Below are 22,781 nucleotides of genomic sequence, written 5' to 3' on the forward strand. Positions count from 1 at the left end.
TCAGGTTAAGAACAGTTTCAGGTTAAGTACAGACCTCCGGAATGAATTAAGTACTTAACCCAAGGTACCACTGTACAATAAAACATCAAACATTAAAAACTTCCCTAAACAGGGCTGCCTTCAGATGTCTTCTAAAAGTCAGGTAGTTGTTTATTTCCTTGACATCTGGTGGGAGGGCGTTCCACAGGGCGGGCGCCACTACCAAGAAGGCCCTCTGCTTGGTTCCCTGTAACCTCACTTCTCACAGGGAGGGAACCGCCAGAAAGCCCTTGGAGCTGGAGCTCAGTGTCCGGGCTGAACGATGGGGATGGAGATGCTCCTTCAGGTATACTGGGCCGAGTACGAAGTGCAGCCTACCGTACAAACATAAGGGTCACATCCTTTGCTCTGCCCACATTTTAAACAAGCACACGGCCCCCAGAAAGTTCATCATGAGGGAATGTGGCCCTTGGGCTGATAAAGGTCTCCTGACCTTAATCAAAAGCTGCACAGAATGCGGCAGAATTTTTGCATGGAGTAGATTAAGCACAGGATTCCATCTCTCGTGAAACTGGAGTTATGTTGCATTTTCCTGAACAGGAACCTTCACCTCCAAGGTCTTTTGAGGAAACAGAAAAGCTTTGAGAAGCAGGGCAAGTTTCAAAGCCACTAAGTTCACCACTCTTAATCAAGTCACTCTATGGCTACCGGAGGGATTCAGTCCTTGTGCATTCCCTTACAAGAGGACCTGATCCCACCCCTCTCAGACTTGCGAACACCATTTCATAGTTCTCCCAATGTTGTGACCGAGCTGGCTTCATCTATATCAACATCCTTCGTCACATGAGAGACGGGGGAGGCTTGTTCCTTGTTGCTCCAGCTCGCAGGAGAGGAAGGCAGTGGGTGGGAATTTCAGGAAAGCAGAATTTGATGAAGCATTAGGAGAAACCTCCCAAGAAAACCACTTCTGAACTCGAGAGGAGGTGGAGTTGTGGGCTTCACGCCCTCTCCACGTGCGCGGGGACTGGCTCTCAGCCTCCGCGCGATTGAGGGAATCCCCGTCCACGTCATCCCCTGGCCAGCCAATCGGCTGGCCGGGGGGCGTGGCTTGCGCTATATCACACTGCGCTATATCACACTGGCGCAGCCGGGGATCTCCCTCTTTTGCTGCCGCAGCTCATCGGCTTTCCCACCCTCCCACCCTTTAGGTTTTCCTTTTGACCTTGCTATGGACTTTGGTTGGTCGCCGTCGAGGGGCCTGGTAGGAATTTTTCCGCTTGGCAAATTGGCACCAGCCACTTGGTTTTTCACCTACCTCGTAGCAAATCATCACAACTTCCTTGGCATTGGTGGTTAGGCATTGGTAGGGGTATTGTTATGTTATGTTGATGAAGGGGGGGAGGAAGTGCCATCACCTCCCCCGAATATTGAAGGGTAGTCTGGTAAAGGATTCCGGGGGGGGCGTGGCCCCGTCTGAAGCCTATGGAGGCCAGGGCCCAAGGCACGCCCCCGAGCGGTGACCTCAGGGAAGTTCCTAGTTGATGTGAATCAGCAGGTCTCCCCCTACTGGTGGTTAACCCTTCCTAGTCTTCAAGCAAACGGGCTGAAGCCATAGCTGTCAACTTACAGAATTGAAAATAAGGGACCAGCAGCCAAAATAAGGGATTTTCAGAACACAGGTATGTTCAACTTCTGAGCCCCTCCGAGCCAAAGGCAGAAAGCCCAGCCAGCAGCCAAACAAAACCTCAAGCAGTGGTTCCCACAGCACAGCAACCTGGCAAAGGGGATGCAGCAAGGAAAACCACCGTCACCTCTCCGCTGGGAAGTGCTGAGCAAAGGCGAGTCCCCAGGCAACGTGGCCGATTTGATCGGCACAAGGCATGCAAGCTCCACCCCTCAGTCATTCTTAGACTCCTTATTGGGTGAGCAACGCAGCCAAGCAACACAGTTGGAGCCTCCCTCCTCCCTGGCCGGCAGGGAGGGAAAGGAGCTGCTTCCTTTGAAACCCAGGAAATTTAAGGGACATCATCAATAAGGGACAGCAGCGGGACACGGCGCTGGGATAAGGGACTTTCCCGCCAAATAAGGGACGGTTGACAGCTATGGCTGAAGCCGGATAGTCGGTTAAGACCAATGCCTAAGCCAATACTGCTTATTCCTGTAACCAATAAAGTTGTGGCCAATTTTAGCCCATTAACCTAAATAATTGTGTCATGTGTCTTTATTCCCACCAGGGGGAGGCGGGAACTCGCCATGCAACCGTCCAAGGATGGGGCAGGCTGTCTTAGGAGCTGGTGGGCTCTTCTTGGCTACAGGCTGGAGAGCGGTCCATCAGGGATCAAGCAAGGAGATGGACCAGACCAACCAAGTGCCCTCTCAAATCTTTGATGTCAACAAACCAGATCCTGGAGACCAGGAGGAGAGGACCACCCCCTCCTGCCTTGCTTTTGAGAGCACTTCCCAAAGGCTGGAGATCATTAGACAGCAAAGTAAGAGACTCTTGGCCTGGTCTGGCAAGCTGCCTAGATTTCAAGAATCAAAGAGACTTGCTGCATCAAAGCGAAATTCACAGGGAACAGAACCAACAAGCTCCTGGCAGATGTTTCTGGGAGCACACAAGCTGAGCACAGAAGGCAATGGGCACCTCCACCGGTTTCATGCCAGCATCATGACCTTGTCGATATCAGCATGATATCTCTACTGCACAGAATGGATGGTTATAATACGAGGCACGATTTAACTGTCTTCTGCCAATCCACCATCTTTGATTTGAAATATTTCTTTAAAATGTTCAAAATTAAAACAAAACAGATTATCCAGAAACATCATCCTTATCCCCCCCTCATTTTTCCTCCCTCCTCCCACCCTCCCACACAAAGCCCACCCACCCCCACCCCCCGACTTCTCTCAGTTCCAGTCTTTGGTTTCTCTGAGAATGCTGCTTTCTGCATGTTACACAGTTGTATAGATCCTCAAACTATTTAGCTGATTATTATCACTAAAAAGTTTGTGAATGTTTATTCAAAGCCAGCCAAGGAGTCCAGTTCGCTTTGTTGCGTCTTCAAATACTTTGTAAAGGGTTCCCATTCATCTTTAAAGTCACAGTTATCCTTGTCCCCTAGCTTGTATGTCAGTTTTGAAATATTTCTAAACCGCCCTTTCTCAGCAGATCCTAGTGCGACTAAGATTCAGTGGGAATAAAATTCACACAGCACCGGGATGCAATTTGAAAGCAAAAGAATACAAGACAACAAAATGAAAACAGAAAAGGGATCAAAAACAGAACAAAAACTTAAATTCTAAAAAAAAAAAAAACTAACGACAACAAAATATCTGGGCACGTGTGTGTGTGTGTGTGTGTGTGTGTGTGTAAAGGGACCCCTGACCATTAGGTCCAGTCGTGGCCGACTCTGGGGTTGCGGCACTCATCTCGCTTTATTGGCCGAGGGAGCCGGCGTACAGCTTCCGGGTCATGTGGCCAGCATGACTAAGCCCCTTCTGGCAAACCAGAGCAGCGCATGGAAACGCCGTTTACCTTCCCGCTGGAGCGGTACCTATTTATCTACTTGCACTTGGCATGCTTTCGAACTGCTAGGTGGGCAGGAGCTGGGACCGAGTAACGGGAGCTCACCCTGTTGCGGGGATTTGAACTGCCCACCTTCTGATCGGCAAGTCCTAGGCTCTGTGGTTTAACCCACAGCTCCACTGCCCCTCCTGTAGCTTCTGGCAACTGGTATTCAGAAGAATTACTGGCTCAAACTGCGGAGGCAGAGCAGAGCCATCGTGGCTAGTGCCTATTGAAAGCCTTCCCCCTGAATTTCTCCAATCCTTTTTTAAAGCCTTCCAAGTTAGTAGCATTCACTGCCTCCCTGTGGGAGGGAGTTCCACAGTTTAACTCTGGGCTGCGTACATAAGTCCTTTCTTTTCTCCTCCTCAATCTCCCAACATTTGACTTCATTAGATGGTCGTGAGTTCTCATGTCATGAAAGAGGGATTCTTTAGCTGCGATTCCTGTGTTGCAGGGGGCTGGACTCACCTTCCAACTCTAGATAGAGAGCCAGTGTGGTGTAGTGGGTAAGAGCGGTGGACTCGTAATCTGGTGAACCGGGTTCGCTTCCCCGCTCCTCCACATGCAGCTGCTGGGTGACCTTGGGCTAGTCACTCTACTTTGAAGTCTCTCAGCCCCACTCACCTCACAGGGTGTTTGTTGTGGGGGAGGAAGGGAAAGGAGAATGTTAGCCGCTTTGAGACTCCTTTGGGTAGTGATAAAGCAGGATATCAAATCCAAACTGTAGATAGGGAGGAAAACGTCTCTCTGTCCCCTTTCTCCACGCCACACATCTTTTTATACACATCGACCTTGTTGCCTTTTCCCCTTTCTCTCAAATCAATTGTGTTGGGCCTGGACTGGGAAGAGAAGCAACATTAGCCCCATGTTCGGCAAGAAAGGGTGCTGAGGTCAGGATCTTTGAGAACAAATCCCTTGCTTGCTTCGTTAAGCAGGCTGCTTAGCCACCTGGGGAACGAAGAAGCCTGCATTGGGTTACTCCGATAGGTGCTAGTTTCAGCATGAAATAACATCCCCTGGCGTGCTTAAGAATGCTGCAGTCTTCCCTTGCAAGGTGATATTCTGGTGGAACAAAACGGCCGGGCAAAGGAGAGTCCAACATCGCAGACCAAGATACCTTTATTGCTAACCAGCTGTGCATTTACTTACAGATCAAAAGGAAAACTGGGCTCCGAGTGCGCCGGGTAAATCACTGTCCCTCTGTATTCTACTTTGCATGCATGAATCATCAAATCACAGAGTTGTAGGGTTGGAAAGGGAACCCAGGGGTCATCTAGTCCAACTCCCTAGGGATGAGGATGGTGCTGTGGTCTAAACCACTGGACCTCTTAGGCTTGCCAATCGGAAGGTCAGTGGCTCAAATCCCCACGACAGGGTGAGCTCCCATTGCTCCGTTCCAGCTCCTGCCAACCTAGCAGTTCGAAAGCACACCAGTGCAAGTAGATAAATAGGTACTACTGCGGCAGGAAGGTAAACGGCATATCCATGCACTCTGGTTTCTGTTGTGGTGTCCCATTGTGCCAGAAGCGGTTTAGTCATGCTGGCCACATGACCTGGAAAGCTGTCTGTGGACAACCGTTGGCTCCCTCGGCTTGAAAGCGAGATGAGCGCCGCAACCCCATAGTCGCCTTTGACTGGACTTAACCGTCCAGGGGTCCTTTACCTTTTCACCTTTAGTCCAGCCCCCTGCAATGCAGCTAAAGAATCCCTAACTGATGGCTGTACAACCCTCTGTTTAACAAGCAGTAGTTGCGTAGTCAGAAATAAGCTTCACCAGGTTCAGTGGATCTGATCTCAGATTTGCACTCAGGCTGATTTCTAATAAGATTGACACTGTGGACTCTCCTTTTGTGCATAGCTAAGGGGGCAGACGGGGACGCGGGTGGTGCTGTGGTCTAAAGCACAGAGCCTAGGGCTTGCTGATCAGAAGGTTGACGGTTCAAATGCCCGCAACGGGGTGAACTCCCATTGCTCGGTCCCAGCTCCTGCCAACCTAGCAGTTCAAAAGCATGTCAAAGCGGAGAACATCTTGCATGTTCGATGGAGAGCAGATGAAGCCTGGATTCTGTGTGTGTCCATCAGCTCCTTCCTGGAGCATCTCTCCTTGGTGGTGGAAACTATGGACCTGTTTGGGCCTCCTGTGGCTTGATAGATGGTTGCAACAGGAAGCTTCCCCATAGTCTTGGCTGGACTCTGGACTTGCCCATGGGCTACTGATGTCAGAGGAGGCACTGAACATGCCATCCTTAGAGCTAAGATATTGCTTTGTGTTCTGGAGCCAGCGGGGAACTCTTTGGTCTCGGATACCCTTGGACATTGATAGATTTTGGGTACTGAGAAGCAGGCAAGTCTGGGACTGTATTGATGTAAGATAAAGTACATAGAATCTGGAACTTTAATAAATTGTCCATTGTGCTTAAAAAAAAAAAAAAGCACATCAAAGTGCAAGTAGATAAATAGGTACCACTCTGGCGGGAAGGTAAACGGCATTTCCGTGCACTGCTCTGGTTCGCCAGAAGCGGCTTCGTCATGCTGGCCACATGTCCTGGAAGCTGTCTGCGGACAAACGCCGGCTCCCTCAGCCAGTAAAGCGAGATGAGCGCCGCAACCCCAGAGTTGTCTGCGACTGGTACCTTTACCTTTTTACGGGGGGCAGACATGTTGAGCTCCTGCACTTCGGAAATTGACCTCTACACCACTGGACTTTTAACCGGAACCAAGCACAGTTTCAAAATATGAAAATGACCCTGACACAACCCAAACTACGTTTCTAATATTTCAACTCTTTTGCTTAAAAAAGGGTGTGCGGTCCATCAACTATTGCACCCCTGAAGTACACCTAGTGGTGGGCATGTTGCTCAAGTCATCCAATAAGCAGGGAGTTGAACCCATCACTAACTCATCTTGCTGGCCCCCAGCCTCAGACATTCAGAGTTACTGCCCTGAACAGTTTAGTCATCATGGCTAAGAGGTGATTGACGAGGTGCCCTCCCTGAAGGCACACAGAAACAGGCGTCTAGGGGGTCAAATCCCCGCAATTTGATGAACTTCAGGAAGGGAGGGATTAGGGAAGAGGAAGAAGTGCAGTTTTGTTCATGTTAATGAACAAAAACAAGTGTGGCTCCTGGATTATTTTACATCCACCCCTTGCTCTTGCGCTTGTGATTCTGGGAATGATAGACTGATGTTCACCACCGCTGCTGCAATTCCACCATGTACAAAGTTTGCTTTTCTGCATTTTTAAGTACAGAGGTACCTTGGTTCTCAAACGCCTTGGTACTCAAACAATTTGGAACCCAAACACTGAAAACCCAGAAGTGTGTGTTCCAATTTGTGAACTTTTTTCAGAAGCTGAGCGTGCTGCGTTTTGAGTGTTACGCCTCCAATTTGAGTTCCACACTTCTGATTTGAGTGTTACGCTGAGGTCTGTCTGTTTTTGCTATTTAATTTGCATTTTTGTTTTTGCGACTTTTTCGTTGCTTTTGTGACTGTGTGGAACCCAGTTCAGCTACTGATTGACTGATTGACTGCAGTACATTGTTTATTGCTTTTATTTTATGGATCAATGGTCTCGTGAGATAGTAAAATTCATGTTAAATGTCTGTTTTAGAGGTTGTTTCATCCATTTTGCCTTACTTTCTATGGGAAAGCGCACCTTGGTTTTGGAATGGACTTCTGGAAGGGATTAAGTTTGAGAACCAAGGTACCACTGTACAGTATTCCTCTCTGGGGTCGGAGGATGGAGGCTCTGTGGGAGTGCCATTGCTCTGTAGCTCCCTTGACATTCGCTTGAATATGAGATTCTCCCCTTACGTAATATAATCATTTGAACTTTGCTGCTTCAGTTTGGTTTCACTGCCTGGGAAACTGATAAGAGGAGGGGAGCAATGAGAGACGGGAACTGTTTCAACCTGGAAACTGAGCGTTAACCCGAAGCCTTTCTTTTAGGAACCTTAGGTGCCAAAATTCCAAGTGAGCAGAAAATACTATTTTTGTATGCGACCACGGCTGCGCAGATGTTATTGGCCCAGAGATGGAAAGAAGATAAAGTCCCGACCAGAGAAGAATGGCAGATTAAGTTGAAAGATTATGCTGAAATGGCAAAAATGACCAGAAGAATCAGAAATCGGTGTTGTAACATCATCACCTCATTTCATGTTTTACATGTGCGCAATTTGTTGTTGTTTAGTCGTTTAGTCATGTCCAACTTCGTGACCCCATGGACCAGAGCACGCCAAGCACTCCTGTCTTCCACTGCCTCCCGCAGTTTGGTCAAACTCATGCTGGTAGCTTCTAGAACACTGTCCAACCAATCTCGTCCTCTGTCGTCCCCTTCTCCTTGTGCCCTCCATCTTTCCCAACATCAGGGTCTTTTCCAGGGAGTCTTCTCTTCTCATGAGGTGGCCAAAGTATTGGAGCCTCAGCTTCACGGTCTGTCCAGGGAGCACTCAGGGCTGATTTCCTTCAGAATGGATAGGTTTGATCTTCTTGCAGTCCATGGGACTCTCAAGAGTCTCCTCCAGCACCATAATTCAAAAGCATCAATTCCTCAGCAATCAGCCTTCTTTATGGTCCAGCTCTCACTTCCATACATCACTACAGTGGTGCCCCGCAAGACGAATGCCTCGCAAGACGGAAAACTCGCTAGACGAAAGGGTTTTGCGTTTTTTGAGTCGTTCCGCAAGACGAATTTCCCTATGGGCTTGCTTCGCAAGACGAAACATCTTGCGAGTTCTTGCGAGTTTGTTTCCTTTTTCTTAAAGCCGCTATGTCGCTAAGACGTTAATAGCCGCTAAGCCGCTAAGCCGTTAATAGCCGCTAAGCCGCTAATAGCCGCTAAGCCGCTAATAGCCGTGCTTCGCAAGACGAAAAAACCGCAAGACGAAGAGACTCGCGGAACGGATTAATTTCGTCTTGCGAGGCACCACTGTACTGGGAAAACCATAGCTTTAACTATACGGACCTTTGTTGGCAAGGTGATGTCTCTGCTTTTTAAGATGCTGTCTAGGTTTGTCATTGCTTTTCTCCCAAGAAGCGCAATGAGCACTAGCAATTTCTGCTGATTAAGGTCTGATTCCCACCAAGCTCTGTTACATTGTGTTAGTGCGCATGTTGGGAACCTGTGTTACGTGTAGCCATTTGCACCATGTAGCAACTTACGTTCTAGCTTTGAGCTGTATCTTTGTGATTCACATATTAGCTGTATTTCTGCCCCAGTGCAGGGCGGCAACTTGCAAAATCATCAGTTCCATAAAGTAGCAGGCTAGCATATTCTATTAGAAGCACACTCAAGGATTTACAGGGGTACACATTATCACATTTATTGTGGCCCTTTGGGCCGCCACCATATTGGGAAGACCAAAATTTTAATAAGGAATGGGGAAAGGTGCCATAGGAAGGCACTGGACATAGTAAAAGATCCATCGCATCCTGGTCACTGTCTCTTCGAGCTCTTGCCGTCGGGACGGAGATACAGGACGATGAAGACAAGAACGAGCCGTCTTAAGAACAGCTTCTTCTCCAGAGCGATTATAATTTATAATTATAGTTTAATTAATTATAGTTTATAATTAATCTTAAAAACCATTGTAAACAGCTAAAACCGTGAAGTAGGATTGGAATAACACTTGTAGTTTAATGGTGAATTTTGGACATCATGGAGATGTAAAAGATTTGGATGATCATATAAGATGCAGGAGGAAACGATTAACAGTAGGACCCACAAAGGGGAGGAGGGAAGTCCAGGAGATTCCTTGAAATCTTGTTTTTATTTGTATGTTGGAGATGTGATTGTAAAACTTTAATCTGAAAAACCAAATAAATAAATTTATACACTGTATTAAAAAAAGGAAACAGCTTTGTGCATGCCAGTCTACACTGTAGGAAATTTAGGAATTCGTTCCCAATGTGTGAGTCCATTGCATTGTGCCATTTTGTGCGGTAGTTCCTAGGGGGCGTGTTCATGAGGATGTTTCTTTAAATTGGAAAAAAAAGCAAATTGCTGCAGAAATGTGGAGAACTGAATTGAGGATTAGAACAACAAGAAGCTGAGAGAGAAATTGAGGCATCTTTCCATCCCTCGTTCAGAACCAGCCAATTACCGGTGGCTCCTGACGAACTTGCCCAGTTAATCTGACTTGGTACAAAGTAGGAGATAAGTCCTGCTCATCATCGCCACAATGTTCTGCCTTTAGACTCCCACAAAGGTCAAGCCACAGTTGTGATGACAAGCGATTAATTCCCCCTCCTCCCCACCACAGCCAACAAGAGCCTCGCCGTTGAAGGAGACTGATTCAAGCTCGCCTCTGAAAAGTGCAGGATTGCCTTGGGCGGACACACCAGCTTCTTCTCTGGCTCCAGAGACTTCAGATTAAGTATGCTCCTATGATGGCGTCAGCCAAGGGGTGGAAAGGCACCTTATTATCTTCTGTTTGCAATATAATTCTTACAAACATGAACATACCAGAAACTGCAAGCATTTTTACAAAGGAGCCAAACTGTTTGGGCTGTTTCTGTGCCACCATCGATATGTGCAAGGCAGGGACTGATGCATTTCTTTGTCAAAGAGCAGACACACACTATCTTTTTTAAAAAAAACATGATTTTTATTAAGTTTTCCATATTTCATTACATTTCCATATCAAAAACCAAAAGTCCATAACTTAAGACATTGCTTAAATAAAGCATCAGCCTCCTTATCTCTCTCTAACTGACTTCCACACAACTTTACCAATTTCTCACATTTCTATATCCACTTTTTTACCTTATATCAATCTTTTAACATTTACCTTCTTCTATGTAAATCAGCTCCTTGTTTTCCCATTACCAAACATTTCAACTCAAACCTACAAATGTTTTCAACTGTTTACAATTTTCTTTTCTTAAAGGTAAAGGGACCCCTGACCATTAGGTCCAGTTATGGCCGACTCTGGGGTTGCGGCGCTCATCTCGCTTTATTGGCCGAGGAAGCCGGCGTACAGCTTCCGGGTCATGTGGCCAGCAGGACTAAGCTGCTTCTGGCAAACCAGAGCAGCGTATGGAAACGCCGTTTACCTTCCCGCCAGAGTGGTACCTATTTATCTACTTGCACTTTGATGTGCTTTCGAACTGCTAGGTTGGCAGGAGCAGGGACTGAGCAACGGGAGCTCACCCCGTCACGGGGATTCGAACCGCCGACCTTCTGATCAGCAAGTCCTAGGCTCTGTGGTTTAACCCACAGTGCCACCCACATCCCCTTTCATAGAAAGTATAAATTTGCTCCAGTCCTTTTGAAAAAGTTCATCACGCCGATTCCGGATCTTCCCCGTCAGTTTTGCCAACTCCACGTATTCAACCATCTTTACCTGCCAATCTGCCAATGTAGGAAGTTCTGAGCAGAGACACACTATCAATTTTAGAGTTGGAAGGGACGCTGAGGGTCATCCAGTCCACCCCCCTGTTGTGCAGGAATTACAGCTACGATATCCCCGATGGATGGCCATCCACACTCTGATTAAAAACCTCCAAAGAAGGAGAGCCCGCCACCTTCCAGGCTAGTCCTTTCCCATGTCGAACAGGTCTCACTCTCAGAAAACGCTTCCTAAAATTTAGTTTGAATCTCCTTTTTTGTCATTTGAATCCATTAGTTTGGATCCTAAAGCAGCAAAAAAACAAACTGGCCACGTGGCAACCCTTCCGATATTTGAAGATGCCTCTCCTATCGCCTCTCAGTCTCCTCTTCTCCAGGCAAAACATCCCCAACTCCCTCAACCATGCTGAAGGAAATGGAGTTGTCATACTGGAACCTAATGAAATTTATTGGCAGTAGGTCCAGAACAGGGGACCCGGGTGGTGCTGTCGTCTAAACCACAGAGCCTAGGACTTGCCTATCAGAAGGTCAGTGGTTCGAATCCCCGCAACAGGGTGAGCTCCCGTTGTTCAGTCTCAGCTCCTGCCCACCTAGCAGTTCGAAAGCACGTCAAAGTACAAGTAGATAAACAGGTACCACTCCAGCGGGAAGGTAAACGGCGTTTCCGTGCACTGCCCTGGTTCGCCAGAAGCAGCTTTGTCATGCTGGCCACATGACACGGAAGCTGTCTGCGGACAAACACCGGCTCCTTTGGCCTGTAAAGCGAGATTAGCGCGCAACCCCAGAGTCGTCCACGACTGGACCTAATGTTCGGGGTACCTTTACCTTTCGGCCCAGAACAAATAAAAGGAAGATGTTTATCTGTGCATTGCTTTTATCAACCACTGCTCCTCCCAAAGGAGGCTGAGGTGTTCTATGGCAAAGATAAAACAACAAAGCCCACCAGTAAATAAAATACATGCAAAAACCTTTTTAAAAATATCCATAAAATATCAGAATAATTAGAAACACAGAAACACATGCTTTTGTTAAGCATTGGAAAACTTTAGCTGCCTGTCTTGCACTCAGAAGAAACTTGGTTTGATCCTTGCATCTCCAGCTGGGGGTTGGAATGCCCTTGGCATTTGAAATTTGCCAGGCAACACATCCTGTAGAATTCTATCCATTAAATATCTGTGCAATCAGAATGCATTTCAGGAACTGAAAAGTTGTATTGAAAAATACAACCCTCGAGACGTCTGTGGTGGAGTCTCCTTCTTTGGAGGTCTTTAAGCAGAGGCTTGACAACCATATGTCAGGAGTGCTCTGATGGTGTTTCCTGCTTGGCAGGGGGTTGGACTCGATGGCCCTTGTGGTCTCTTCCAACTCTATGATTCTATAATTCTATGATTCTATGGTCCAAAAATCGCAACTCGGCATTCCTTTTTCGGGACTGTAACCCTGGTTTCGGTGGCAGCAGCCACAAAATTAAAAGACGCCTCTGCTTCTTGGGAGAAAAGCAATGACAAACCTAGACAGCATCTTAAAAAGCAGAGACATCACCTTGCCAACAAAGGTCCGTATAGTTAAAGCTATGATTTTCCCAGTAGTGATGTATGGAAGTGAGAGCTGGACCATAAAGAAGGCTGATCACCGAAGAATTGATGCTTTTGAATTATGGTGCTGGAGGAGACTCTGGAGAGTCCCATGGACTGCAAGAAGATCAAACCTCTCCATTCTGAAGGAAATCAGCCCTAAGTGCTCACTGGGAGGACAGATCCTGAAGCTGAGGCTCCAACACTTTGGCCACCTCATGAGAAGAGAAGACTCCCTGGAAAAGACCCTGATGTTGGGAAAGATGGAGGGCACAAGGAGAAGGGGACGACAGAGGACGAGATGGTTGGGCAGTGTTCTCGAAGCTACCAGCATGAGTTTGACCAAGCTGCGGGAGGCAGTGGAAGACAGGAGTGCCTGGCGTGCTCTGGTCCATGGAGTCACGAAGAGTCGGATACGACTAAACGACTAAACAACAAAACCCTGGTTTCAGGAGCCATTTGGTGTCTAGCTCATATACCTGAGTTTCTAACAGGTTTTCAGTTTCAGTCTGCTGAAAACCCATTTGGCGTTTGTTCCAATTCAGCAGTCAACAGCTGGTTTTCCCAGGGGACAAGTGGAAGGGTGGACAAGGCCTCAGTAAGAGGCAGCTTCCTGTATTCCTATCAAGCCGTAAAGGCCTAGCTAAACAAAAACACCTTCAACTTTAAATGCAAGGATAGATAGATACCGTTTTCGGGGAAGGACATGCAAGTGTTGAAAGAGTCCCTGAACCACTATAAAGGTAAAACGTTATCTAGAATGTATGATTTGTTGCTTGAATGGTACACAAAAGGATGGTGATTATTTTCATATGTGGTGGACCTGTGACAAGGTGAATTTTTTTTTGGAGTTAATCTATAATGAGCTTAAAAAGATATTTAAGTACACCTTTCCCAAAAGACCGGAGGCTCCCTTGCTCGGTCTAATGGGAAGGGAGGTTAAAATAAAAGATCAGAATTTGTTTATGTATGCCACAGCCGCCGCAATAACTCTACTGGCCCGGAAATGGAAAACACAAGATATACCAACCATCAAGGAGTGGCAGGTGAAGATGACAGGTTTTGCGTAACTTGCCAAATTGACAGGAAGGATCCGGGATCATGAGGACCAGAGACACAAGAATAATTGGAGTAAATTTATTGAGTATTTAAAGGAGAACTGCAAAAGTTTAAAGACACTAGCAGGACTGGAATAATACCTGCAATGTAAAATAGTAGATATAAGAATAAAATGATGTATGGAAGTGAGAGCTGGACCATAAAGAAGGCTGATCGTCGAAGAATGGATGCTTTTGAATTATGGTGCTGGAGGAGACTCTTGAGAGTCCCATGGACTGCAAGAAGATCAAACCTCTCCATTCTGAAGGGAATCAGCCCGGAGTGCTAACTGGAAGGACAGATCCTGAAGCTGAGGCTCCAGTACTTTGGCCACCTCATGAGAAGAGAAGACTCCCTGGAAAAGACCCTGATGTTGGGAAAGATGGAGGGCACAAGGAGAAGGGGATGACAGAGGACGAGATGGTTGGACAGTGTTCTCGAAGCTACCAGCATGAGTTTGACCAAACTGCGGGAGGCAGTGGAAGACAGGAGTGCCTGGCATTCTCTGGTCCATGGGGTCACGAAGAGTCGGGCACGACTAAACAACAACAAGAATAAAATATGCGATAAGATTGTGATAATTATACCAAGTGAAGGGAGGGAGGGAAGTCAGGACTTGGCAGAGTCAAAGGGGATATATTGTGATTGTATGGACTGTTGGAAAAAGAATATTTAAAGAAAACAATAAAAAAATTATATTTTTTTAAAAAAGAAAGTGTCCCTGAACCACAAGTCCTAGGCTGAACCACAAACAAAGACCCCCGCCCCCTGCTAATCGCAGGTTCATTCGGCCAGTGTTGTATTTTAATGCCCACAGCAAAAGTCAAGCTGAACTTTTCACATCCACAGTTCCAGCTGAATGGAGGAGCACTTTCCAAAAGGCTGAGTGAGCAAATGGCGAGAGGAAAAGGGCAATGCAATCATGTGACCCATTAGAGGATCTTTCCAGCCAATGACGATGGATGCACTTTCAAAAATTAACTAGGTGGGGGTGAGAGAAGCCAGGCACCCCAGCGCGGTAGCACATCTGCCCGTTCCAGATATGCAGAACCTGCCATTCCATCTGGAGACTGACATGTGCCACACGTGGATTATTCAATCTGGAAATTGGAATGCATCAAGAAATTACAATCCAAACACGTTAACTCCAAACTGGCTGGGTGCTCTACAAGGTCCCTGAAGAGGTGGGACATTTCTCCAGGACGTTTTTCCAGAATCAAAGAATTTAAAGCCCTTTCAAATCCCAAAGGCTTTCAGCACCCCGGCAAGTGGCCATCTGCTTAAATGCCTCCAGTAAGGAGATGCCACCTCCTCCCATTTCCTAAACAACCTGTAGCATTAGGAAGTTTAAGGAATAAAAAATATTCTGATAAAAGAAATTACTTCTTCATGCAGTGCACAGTTGAGCTATGGTGAAGGCCACTAGCCCAGATGGCTTTAAAAGACAAATTCATAAAGGATCAGGCTACCAACAGCTTCTATGATGGCTAGGATCTGCATCCATGGTCCTTCTGAATTCCACTTGCTGGAAACCAAAGGTGTGTGCTCCTGCACTTTGGTCTTGCTTTCGGGCTCCCCACTGAGGCATCTGGTTGGCCAATGTGAGAACAGGGTGCTGGATCCAGCAGTACTCTTAAAAGGTAAAGGGGACCCCCGACCATTAGGTCCAGTCGTGGCCGACTCTGGGGTTGCAGCGCTCATCTAGCTTTATTGGCCGAGGGAGCCGGCGTACAGCTTCTGGGTCATGTGGCCAGCATGACTAAGACGCTTCTGGCAAACCAGAGCAGCGCACGGAAACGCCGTTTACCTTCCCGCCAGAGTGGTACCTATTTGTCTACTTGCACTTTGACGTGCTTTCGAACTGCTAGGTTGGCAGGAGCAGGGACCGAGCAACGGGAGCTCACCCCGTCGCGGGGATTCGAACTGCTGACCTTCTGATTGGCAAGTCCTAGGCTCTGTGGTTTAAGCCACAGCGCTACCCTTAAGTTGCTCCTAATTTGAAGCCAAAATTGGCTTCCCTACAATTTGCCACTCAATGGTTCCAGCTTTGCCACTCTAGGGCCACAGAGAGCAAGCCTGTTCCATCTTTTGTGTGGCCAGCAGCCCTGCAGATACCTAGTGATCAAGACTCCTTTTCACTTTCTCCTATGCAAATTTGGGCTAACTAGCAAACAGCAGTACCCTGGTACTCATTCCCCACATGCAGTTTTGTAATGCCGGTTCACTGAGGAAATGCATGTGTGATGGAAGCACAGAGGAAAACATCCCCATCGCTCCCCAACGCTCCTGCTTTCTGGTGAAGGGGCTTCGCAAATTCTGCACTGTGTTGCAAAAACAAGTCATGGGCGTGCTGCTGAGAAACTGGCTTGCCGTTTGTTCCTCTGCAGCCCTGTTTGCCTTAAGAACATTGGAGGAGCCTGTTGGATCCGACCAATGGCCCACTCAGTCCAGCACCCCGTTCTCACAGTGGACAACCTGTAACCATCAATAGCCCCCTCCTCCATATAGGTGACAACTCCCTGGGGCCTTGGGTGCCCGAGCACCCACACAATTCCCCATGAAGGGGCCGGGCACCCACAAATTCCAGTGCCAGGGCCATGCACGCTGCATTGGACCCACAGCCCTGGGCACTCACAGTTGCAGGGCCAAGTTGGCCCTCCTGCTCCTCCATGAATTGGCCCAATCCTCTTTTAAAACCATCCATTCATTGCTGCCTCCTGTGGGAATGAGTTCCACAGTTCAACTGAGTGCTTCATGAAGAAGTACTTGATTTATTGTTCTTTAATCAATCTGATTGGCGGCATCAGATCCTAAGAATTTGATGGGCATCCAGGTCCAGTGCTCAGCTCTGGGTGAATTTACATTGCTTTAAAAGAATGTGGTGGCGCTGTGGGTTAAACCACAGAGCCTAGGACTTGCCAATCAGAAGGTTGGCGGTTCGAATCCCCGTGACGGTGTGAGCTCCCGTTGCTCGGTCCCTGCTCGTGCCAACCTAGCAGTTTGAAAGCACGTCAAAGTGCAAGTAGATAAATAGGTACCGCTCTGGCGGGAAGGTAAACAGCGTTTCCGTGCGCTGCTCTGGTTTGCCAGAAGCGGCTTAGTCATGCTTGCCACATGACCCGGAAGCTGTACGCCGGCTCCCTCGGCCAATAAAGCGAGATGAGCGCCGCAACCCCAGAGTCGGCCATGACTGGACCTAATGGTCAGGGGTCCCTTTACCTTTACTTTAAAAGAACCCAAGCCCTGTAGGTTTGGGTTGGTTTGAAAGCTTGGTTTGAAAGAAATAAAGGGCTCGTTGTCCATTGGGGTACATTGCGTATCCATTAATAACTTGGGCACACAGGCAGTGAGCTTTGGTGTGGCCTGGTTATTAATGGGAAACAATGAAAGCTAATTCTATGAAGGCATGACGGGAATGGGGCAATATACCTCATTATAAATTGAGGACCGATCACAATTTATTGATACATGCAGTCCGTCCCCTCTACACATTCCTGCTTTATCCTTGCACAGATTCCTCCATTTGCACACACAAGTGACCTTGTGTCATGTAGCATGGCTGGCTTACAGGAGCTACGCATCCTACAGTTTTCATTCCTTTCTGTAGTGTCCCTACCCCCTGCTTGCTGCTTGTTGAAATTCAATGAATGGAAAAAAATAAATCAGAGATTTGCCGCACTCAAATCAACAAGGGCAGCCCATTCTTGGCCTCCTGAGGGTGTCTCTTGCAGGGGTGTTTTTTTTCCCTCAAGGGACACACTCCTAAGAATGGTCACACACAGACTAGAAAATGTGCCCTGAAGAACTCTCTCTCTCTCTGGGAGAAGGCAGCAATGCCAGGATGCCAGGCACGTGACCCTTTTTCACAGCTATGGGCATAATTCACTGTTGTAATGCACTGCAAGAAAAGACAAGCTCTCTGCTCCAGTCAAACCAGTTGTTCTTCTGTGTCCACAAACCACGCAAGATGTGGTCTGGTCCACCTTTTCCCTTCATCCCTCAATATCCCCAGTCCTAAGTCTTAAGATGATCAGGTTTTTCAGCCATGCCCACTCACCATATAACTTTGATACATCTCTCTGGGAACAAACACAGCCTCTTAATTTTAATTTAAAAAATTTTTTTTCCAATGTTTAATTTTCCAATAATTCAGCTGTACTCTACGCATCCCTATTCCACACACAGAAACACACATGTTAATCAGCCACGAATATCTAGACCATCTTTGGTTTGTTCCACACCCGACATCACAAACAGCTCCATCACAGCCATAAACATGCCTTCCAATGTTCTGGGGGGGTGGGTTGGAGATGTGTGTCTGACCACCACCACCCCAACTCTGAGACCAAGAAGTTGTTTATAAGGTCATTAAAGGGTGATTCATCTTCGTCAAGTTGCCTTGAGTTCATCTCACGCATAGCACCGCGCATTTGAGAAATGTCTTAATGGACCCGAGTGCCGACAGAATCCCAAAAGTTAACCTGAAAGACTGACTCGTACCCCCATCTGTACAAAATCTAAACTGGTACTATGGACCTTTTCCCCCTAGGACCAGAAACCCTTTCCCCAACCGCTTGCAGCAGAAATCAGCATGAGCACCGAGTCGTCTGCAAAAGGTTTTATCTGCCGCCTTTTCCAGAAAAGGATGCTCTGTCATTTCAGGTGCCCATCATTCCACCTGCCTTTGGGAGGACTGGGGGGGGGGGGTTGCAATGACACCTGACAGCCTTAAGGCAACCTGCCACCCCCCCCACCTTTCCCATCTTGGTCTTTCGGAGGGACTTGCAGGAAGCTCCACCAACTCCCAGAGAGAATTTCCCACGAAAAGTGTCACAAGCCCACAAGCCCCTTTTGCTTGCCAGGGAAAGGAGAAGAGCAGGTAAAATGAGGTCGCTTCCAAACCATCAGAACTAGCCAGAGAGTGAAACTTTTGCCCATCAAGCCTCTGGCCCGCAACCTTTTTCCTCTGCACGCATCTCAAGGGTCAAAGGTCCCCGAGTCTTTGCTCTGCCGGCAACACACTGATATCCACCCTCCTTGGCCCATCTTACCTGAACACTGACGCCTTCATGGGGTCCTCAGAGGAGGAACATCCATCTTCTCGCCAACTCTGGGCTTTCTGCTGAGGAGGCAGCGGTTGCCTGGCTCCCTTGACGGCTAGCATGGAGAAGCTCAGACCACCGAGCGTTCGAATCCAAGTTCTGCCGGCCCAGAATCTCCTCTTTTTTTGCCTTTCACACCCAGATCACAGGGACACCTTCTCGGTCGACCGGATGCATTTGGCCGGAGCACCGGAGACAGCCACCCTGCTGCCAGATTTGCTTCTGGAAAGATGGTCACGCTGAAAAGACCAGTCACTGCAGAGTTCCCCGGAGCCGCACACTGGCTTCTCTCAGCTGCTCCGCACCCACAGATCCCTCCTTGCCAGAAAAGATGGTCTTCATCACCGCTGCTGGCTCACCAGCCCAGGAAAGGAGAGTTGGGATGCCCTCCTGCCTCTGGGGATGCTTCCAGCTCCCAACTGCTGCGAGATGATTTGCTGGGCTCCCTTATTTAACATCTCTATCTGGCAGCCTCTCTCATTTCTTCTCCCTCCCTCCCTCTCTCTTGCTGCTGCTGCTGCCGCTGCCACAGTCTTTGCCAGAGCCACAGAGCTGCGTTCTATTTGCAGGCCTCTAGCACTGCCTACTGCTTAACTCCTTAACTGCCATCTTTCTCACGCTCCCTTGCAGGCAGCGGCTGGCTGGCTCCATGCAAGGGCAGATAGCATTTCTCACTGGCGTCGTTCACACCGAGAGGCTCCTGATACCCACAAACGGGCTCAAATTGCAAAAGAGGAGACCCCGTTATCTCCGTTGGCTCAAGTGTGCCGAGCCTAAACAGCAGGTTAAATGGGAGCAAAGAAGGAGGCTTTATGGAGGCAGACAGAATAGACTTTCTTGTTTGTGTGTCAAGGTAACCATGGCTGACATTGGGGTTTTGCTTGTTTTTTTCTTCTCAAGGCAAGTCTCTGCCCTTAGGAGGCTACAGTCTAAATTTTGAGGATCAGAGAAAAAGGGAGGTGCCGGAGTTAAGATGGGAAGGTGGTGTGCAAAAGAAGATATCCAGGCTTTGTTTTGGTCATGGTCATTTTTATCTGATTTTTAAAAATTAAAACTTGTAACAAAAGCAATTAAAAATCCATATAAAGAGATCGCTCTGAATCTTAAGACTTCCTTTCCATCCCCTCCATGGGTCCTAATGACAATATTTACAACTGCATATCAAGCCGTTATCCACATTTTTAATCTGTCTAAATGGTCCATAGTTTTTGTTACCTTACAAGTGAGATTAAAACCCTGCTAATGTTTTCATCTGCTTACAATGGTCTCCTAAATAAATTATAATTTTCCCCCATTCTTTTATAAAGTTCTTGTCCTCTTGGTTCCTGAGCTTTCCAGTTAATTTTGCCCTTTCAGCATTGTCCATCAACTTGTTTTGCCATTTTTCCTTGGTCGGAATTGTTTATTCTTTCCATCTCTAGGCTAATAACATCCGTGCCACTGTGGTCGCATACAAGAAGTCTTTTCTTTGGAATCTCGGTACCTATAATTCCTAATAAAAAAGCTTTTTATTTTTTTGAACATTTTTTTCATTTCATTATGTATCATTTCCCAGAACGTTTTTGTTACCTTACACATCCACCACATATGAGAAAGGGTACCTTCTTTTTATTTACATCTCCAACAGGTCTTTGTGCTTCTTCTATACATTTTTGCTAACTTAAAGGTAAAGGGACCCCTGACCATTAGGTCCAGTCATGGCCGACTCTGGGGTTGCAGCGCTCATCTCGCTTTATTGGCTGAGGGAGCCGGCGTACAGCTTCCGGGTCATGTGGCCAGCATGACTCAGCCGCTTCTGGCAAACCAGAGCAGTGCATGGAAACGCTGCTTACCTTCCCGCCGTAGTGGTACCTGTTTATCTACTTGCACTTTGATGTGCTTTCGAACTGCTGGGTTGGCAGGAGCAGGGACCGAACAACAGGAGCGCACCCTGCCGCGGGGATTCGAACCGCTGACCTGACGATCGGCAAGTCCTAGGCGCTGAGGTTTTACCCACAGCGCCACCCGCGTCCCCAACTGCACTATTAACAGTTACTAAATGCTACCACATGAATGTAGGCCCGTCAACAAATGCAGCGACACGTGCACATACATTAGCTGAGACACAGATGAACTTGTCTCTGCGAATCCGGCAGTTCCCATTATCGCATCCAGGGGTGATTCACCCTACATTCCGATCACGACCTTGTATATGTGCAACCTGAAAACCCCTTACGGACAAGGGGTCTTCATTTGGAAAGTGGCATTGTGGGAAATGTTAACTGCCCCTGCCATGGGGTGGGCAGATCTGTCATTTTGGTTTTTCCTCTGTTTCTCATATTTCCAATCTTAATTTTGACTCTCCATAGCTCTGCGATTTTTTAAAAGTCCTGATGAAAATTAATCAGCAACTTTCTCCTAAAGTACATGTTCTTTTTTAAAAAATTTTTTATTGATTTTAACATATAAATTATAAAATGTACCACAAAACCTATCACTTATGCAATCTTTTTAGACTTCCATCAGCACCTCTGATGATCCACCGTTTTAACCACTTCTTATGCATTTCTTAACTTTATATTGCCTTTACATCTCTTAACAAATCATCCTCCCCCTTCTCCAATTTTGCAATACTTCCAATAATACTCCTCACAAAACTTCTTGCAAACCTACAAACGTCGTCTGATCTTCACAAATACTTTTCAAGTAGTCCGTAAATTTACTCCAGTCTTCTGTGAATTTTGTGGTCCCGCCTTCTGGTTTCGAATCCTTCCTGTTAGTTTATCTAGTTCTGCATAGTCCATTAACTTCATTCTCCATTCTTCAATCGTCGGTAATTCTTCTTGCTTCCATTTTTGGGCCAGTAATATTCTTGCTGCTGTTATTGCATATAAAAAGAGCTTACATTCCTTTCTATTTATATCACTCCCAACATAAAGTACATGTTCTTATGCCATTTTATTTAATATGCATTTTTGCAAAGGGATTTCCCATGATCTAGTGAATTTGAAAATTTTATTTTCACCAATACATGCATTTTATGAACACCTGAGTAGAGGTGGCAACCACTTCCCTTGAAATTTCTGTCCCTGGCCCTGACACATGTGGGCGGAGCATGTCCTGACCCATTATGCCCCGTTCTGCCTTCTTCAGGGTCCAAAAAGACCCACGCAGGGGTCCCAAATTGAATAAAATATTGGGACACCCAGGAAAACCACGCCCCACATAACTAATCACATGACACAGTGCATGCACACCAGTTGACTGGTAAAGCCCATGAATTTCAAATATTTTATTGGAGAGTGGAGACCCTTCAGAGTTGGCTCCTATGGACCTGCACATTGGTGATTGCGCATCAACTGGCTGTGGGTGGCGCTGTGGGTTAAACCACAGAGCCTAGGACTTGCCAACCAGAAGGTTGGCGGTTCAAATCCCTGTGATGGTGTGAGCTCCCGTTGCTCGGTCCCTGCTCCTGCCAACCTAGCAGTTCGAAAGCACGTCAAAGTGCAAGTAGATAAATAGGTACCACTCCCTCAGCCATTAAAGCGAGATGAGAGCTGCAACCCCAGAGTCGGCCATGACTGGACCTAATGGTCAGGGGTTCCTTTACCTTTACCTTTTATGGCTGTGCCAAAAAGGTTGCCACCTGTATCTGATAGGCGCATCTGATAGGTATGTGACTGCGCATGTGCGCATCACGCTGAACCCAAAAGTGACTTGAAAACTTCATAAAAAGGGGCGGAATGAGGGGCAGGGGCAGAAGGGGTTGTTTGCAAGCTTTTTCAATTGTGTTTCAAATATACACTATTTCATTTAAATGCACGCTGCCTCAGAACGTATCTCCCGTGTGAATGGGGAGTTGCTGCCTGTATGTAATTTTATTTGACAGGAGAACTACTATGCAAAATTCAGAGAAGTGTCGATTTTGAAGATTGGCTGTGTTTTGCTTTGCATTTTGTTTTGGAAAGTGCAGATGAGGTCGGTTTGCATTTAAACGTGAACTGAATTGAATTCTGTCTGCTCCTGGTCACACACAAACACAGTCCATTGCTATCCATTTAAATGTAAATGTATATATAAAAAACCAACCCACAACCAAATCATGGATATCTGTTATGTCATCCAGTTAGGTT

General features: G+C 47.1%; 1 protein-coding gene across 1 annotated transcript in view; it reads right to left on the reverse strand.

The window, feature by feature from the left end:
- WSCD2 (WSC domain containing 2) overlaps positions 1 to 19,323 on the reverse strand; it is an 80,886-nt gene extending 61,563 nt beyond the window's left edge. The window contains exon 1 of the mRNA XM_081017421.1: positions 18,619 to 19,323. The gene's annotated coding sequence lies outside the window, so the exon portion shown is untranslated. The remainder of the gene's footprint in view (positions 1 to 18,618) is intronic.
- Between the last annotated feature and the right edge of the window lie 3,458 nt (positions 19,324 to 22,781).

The sequence above is a fragment of the Podarcis pityusensis genome (assembly GCF_964106645.2).
Source record: "Podarcis pityusensis genome assembly, chromosome: 8".
Classification (NCBI taxonomy): Eukaryota; Metazoa; Chordata; class Lepidosauria; order Squamata; family Lacertidae; genus Podarcis; species Podarcis pityusensis.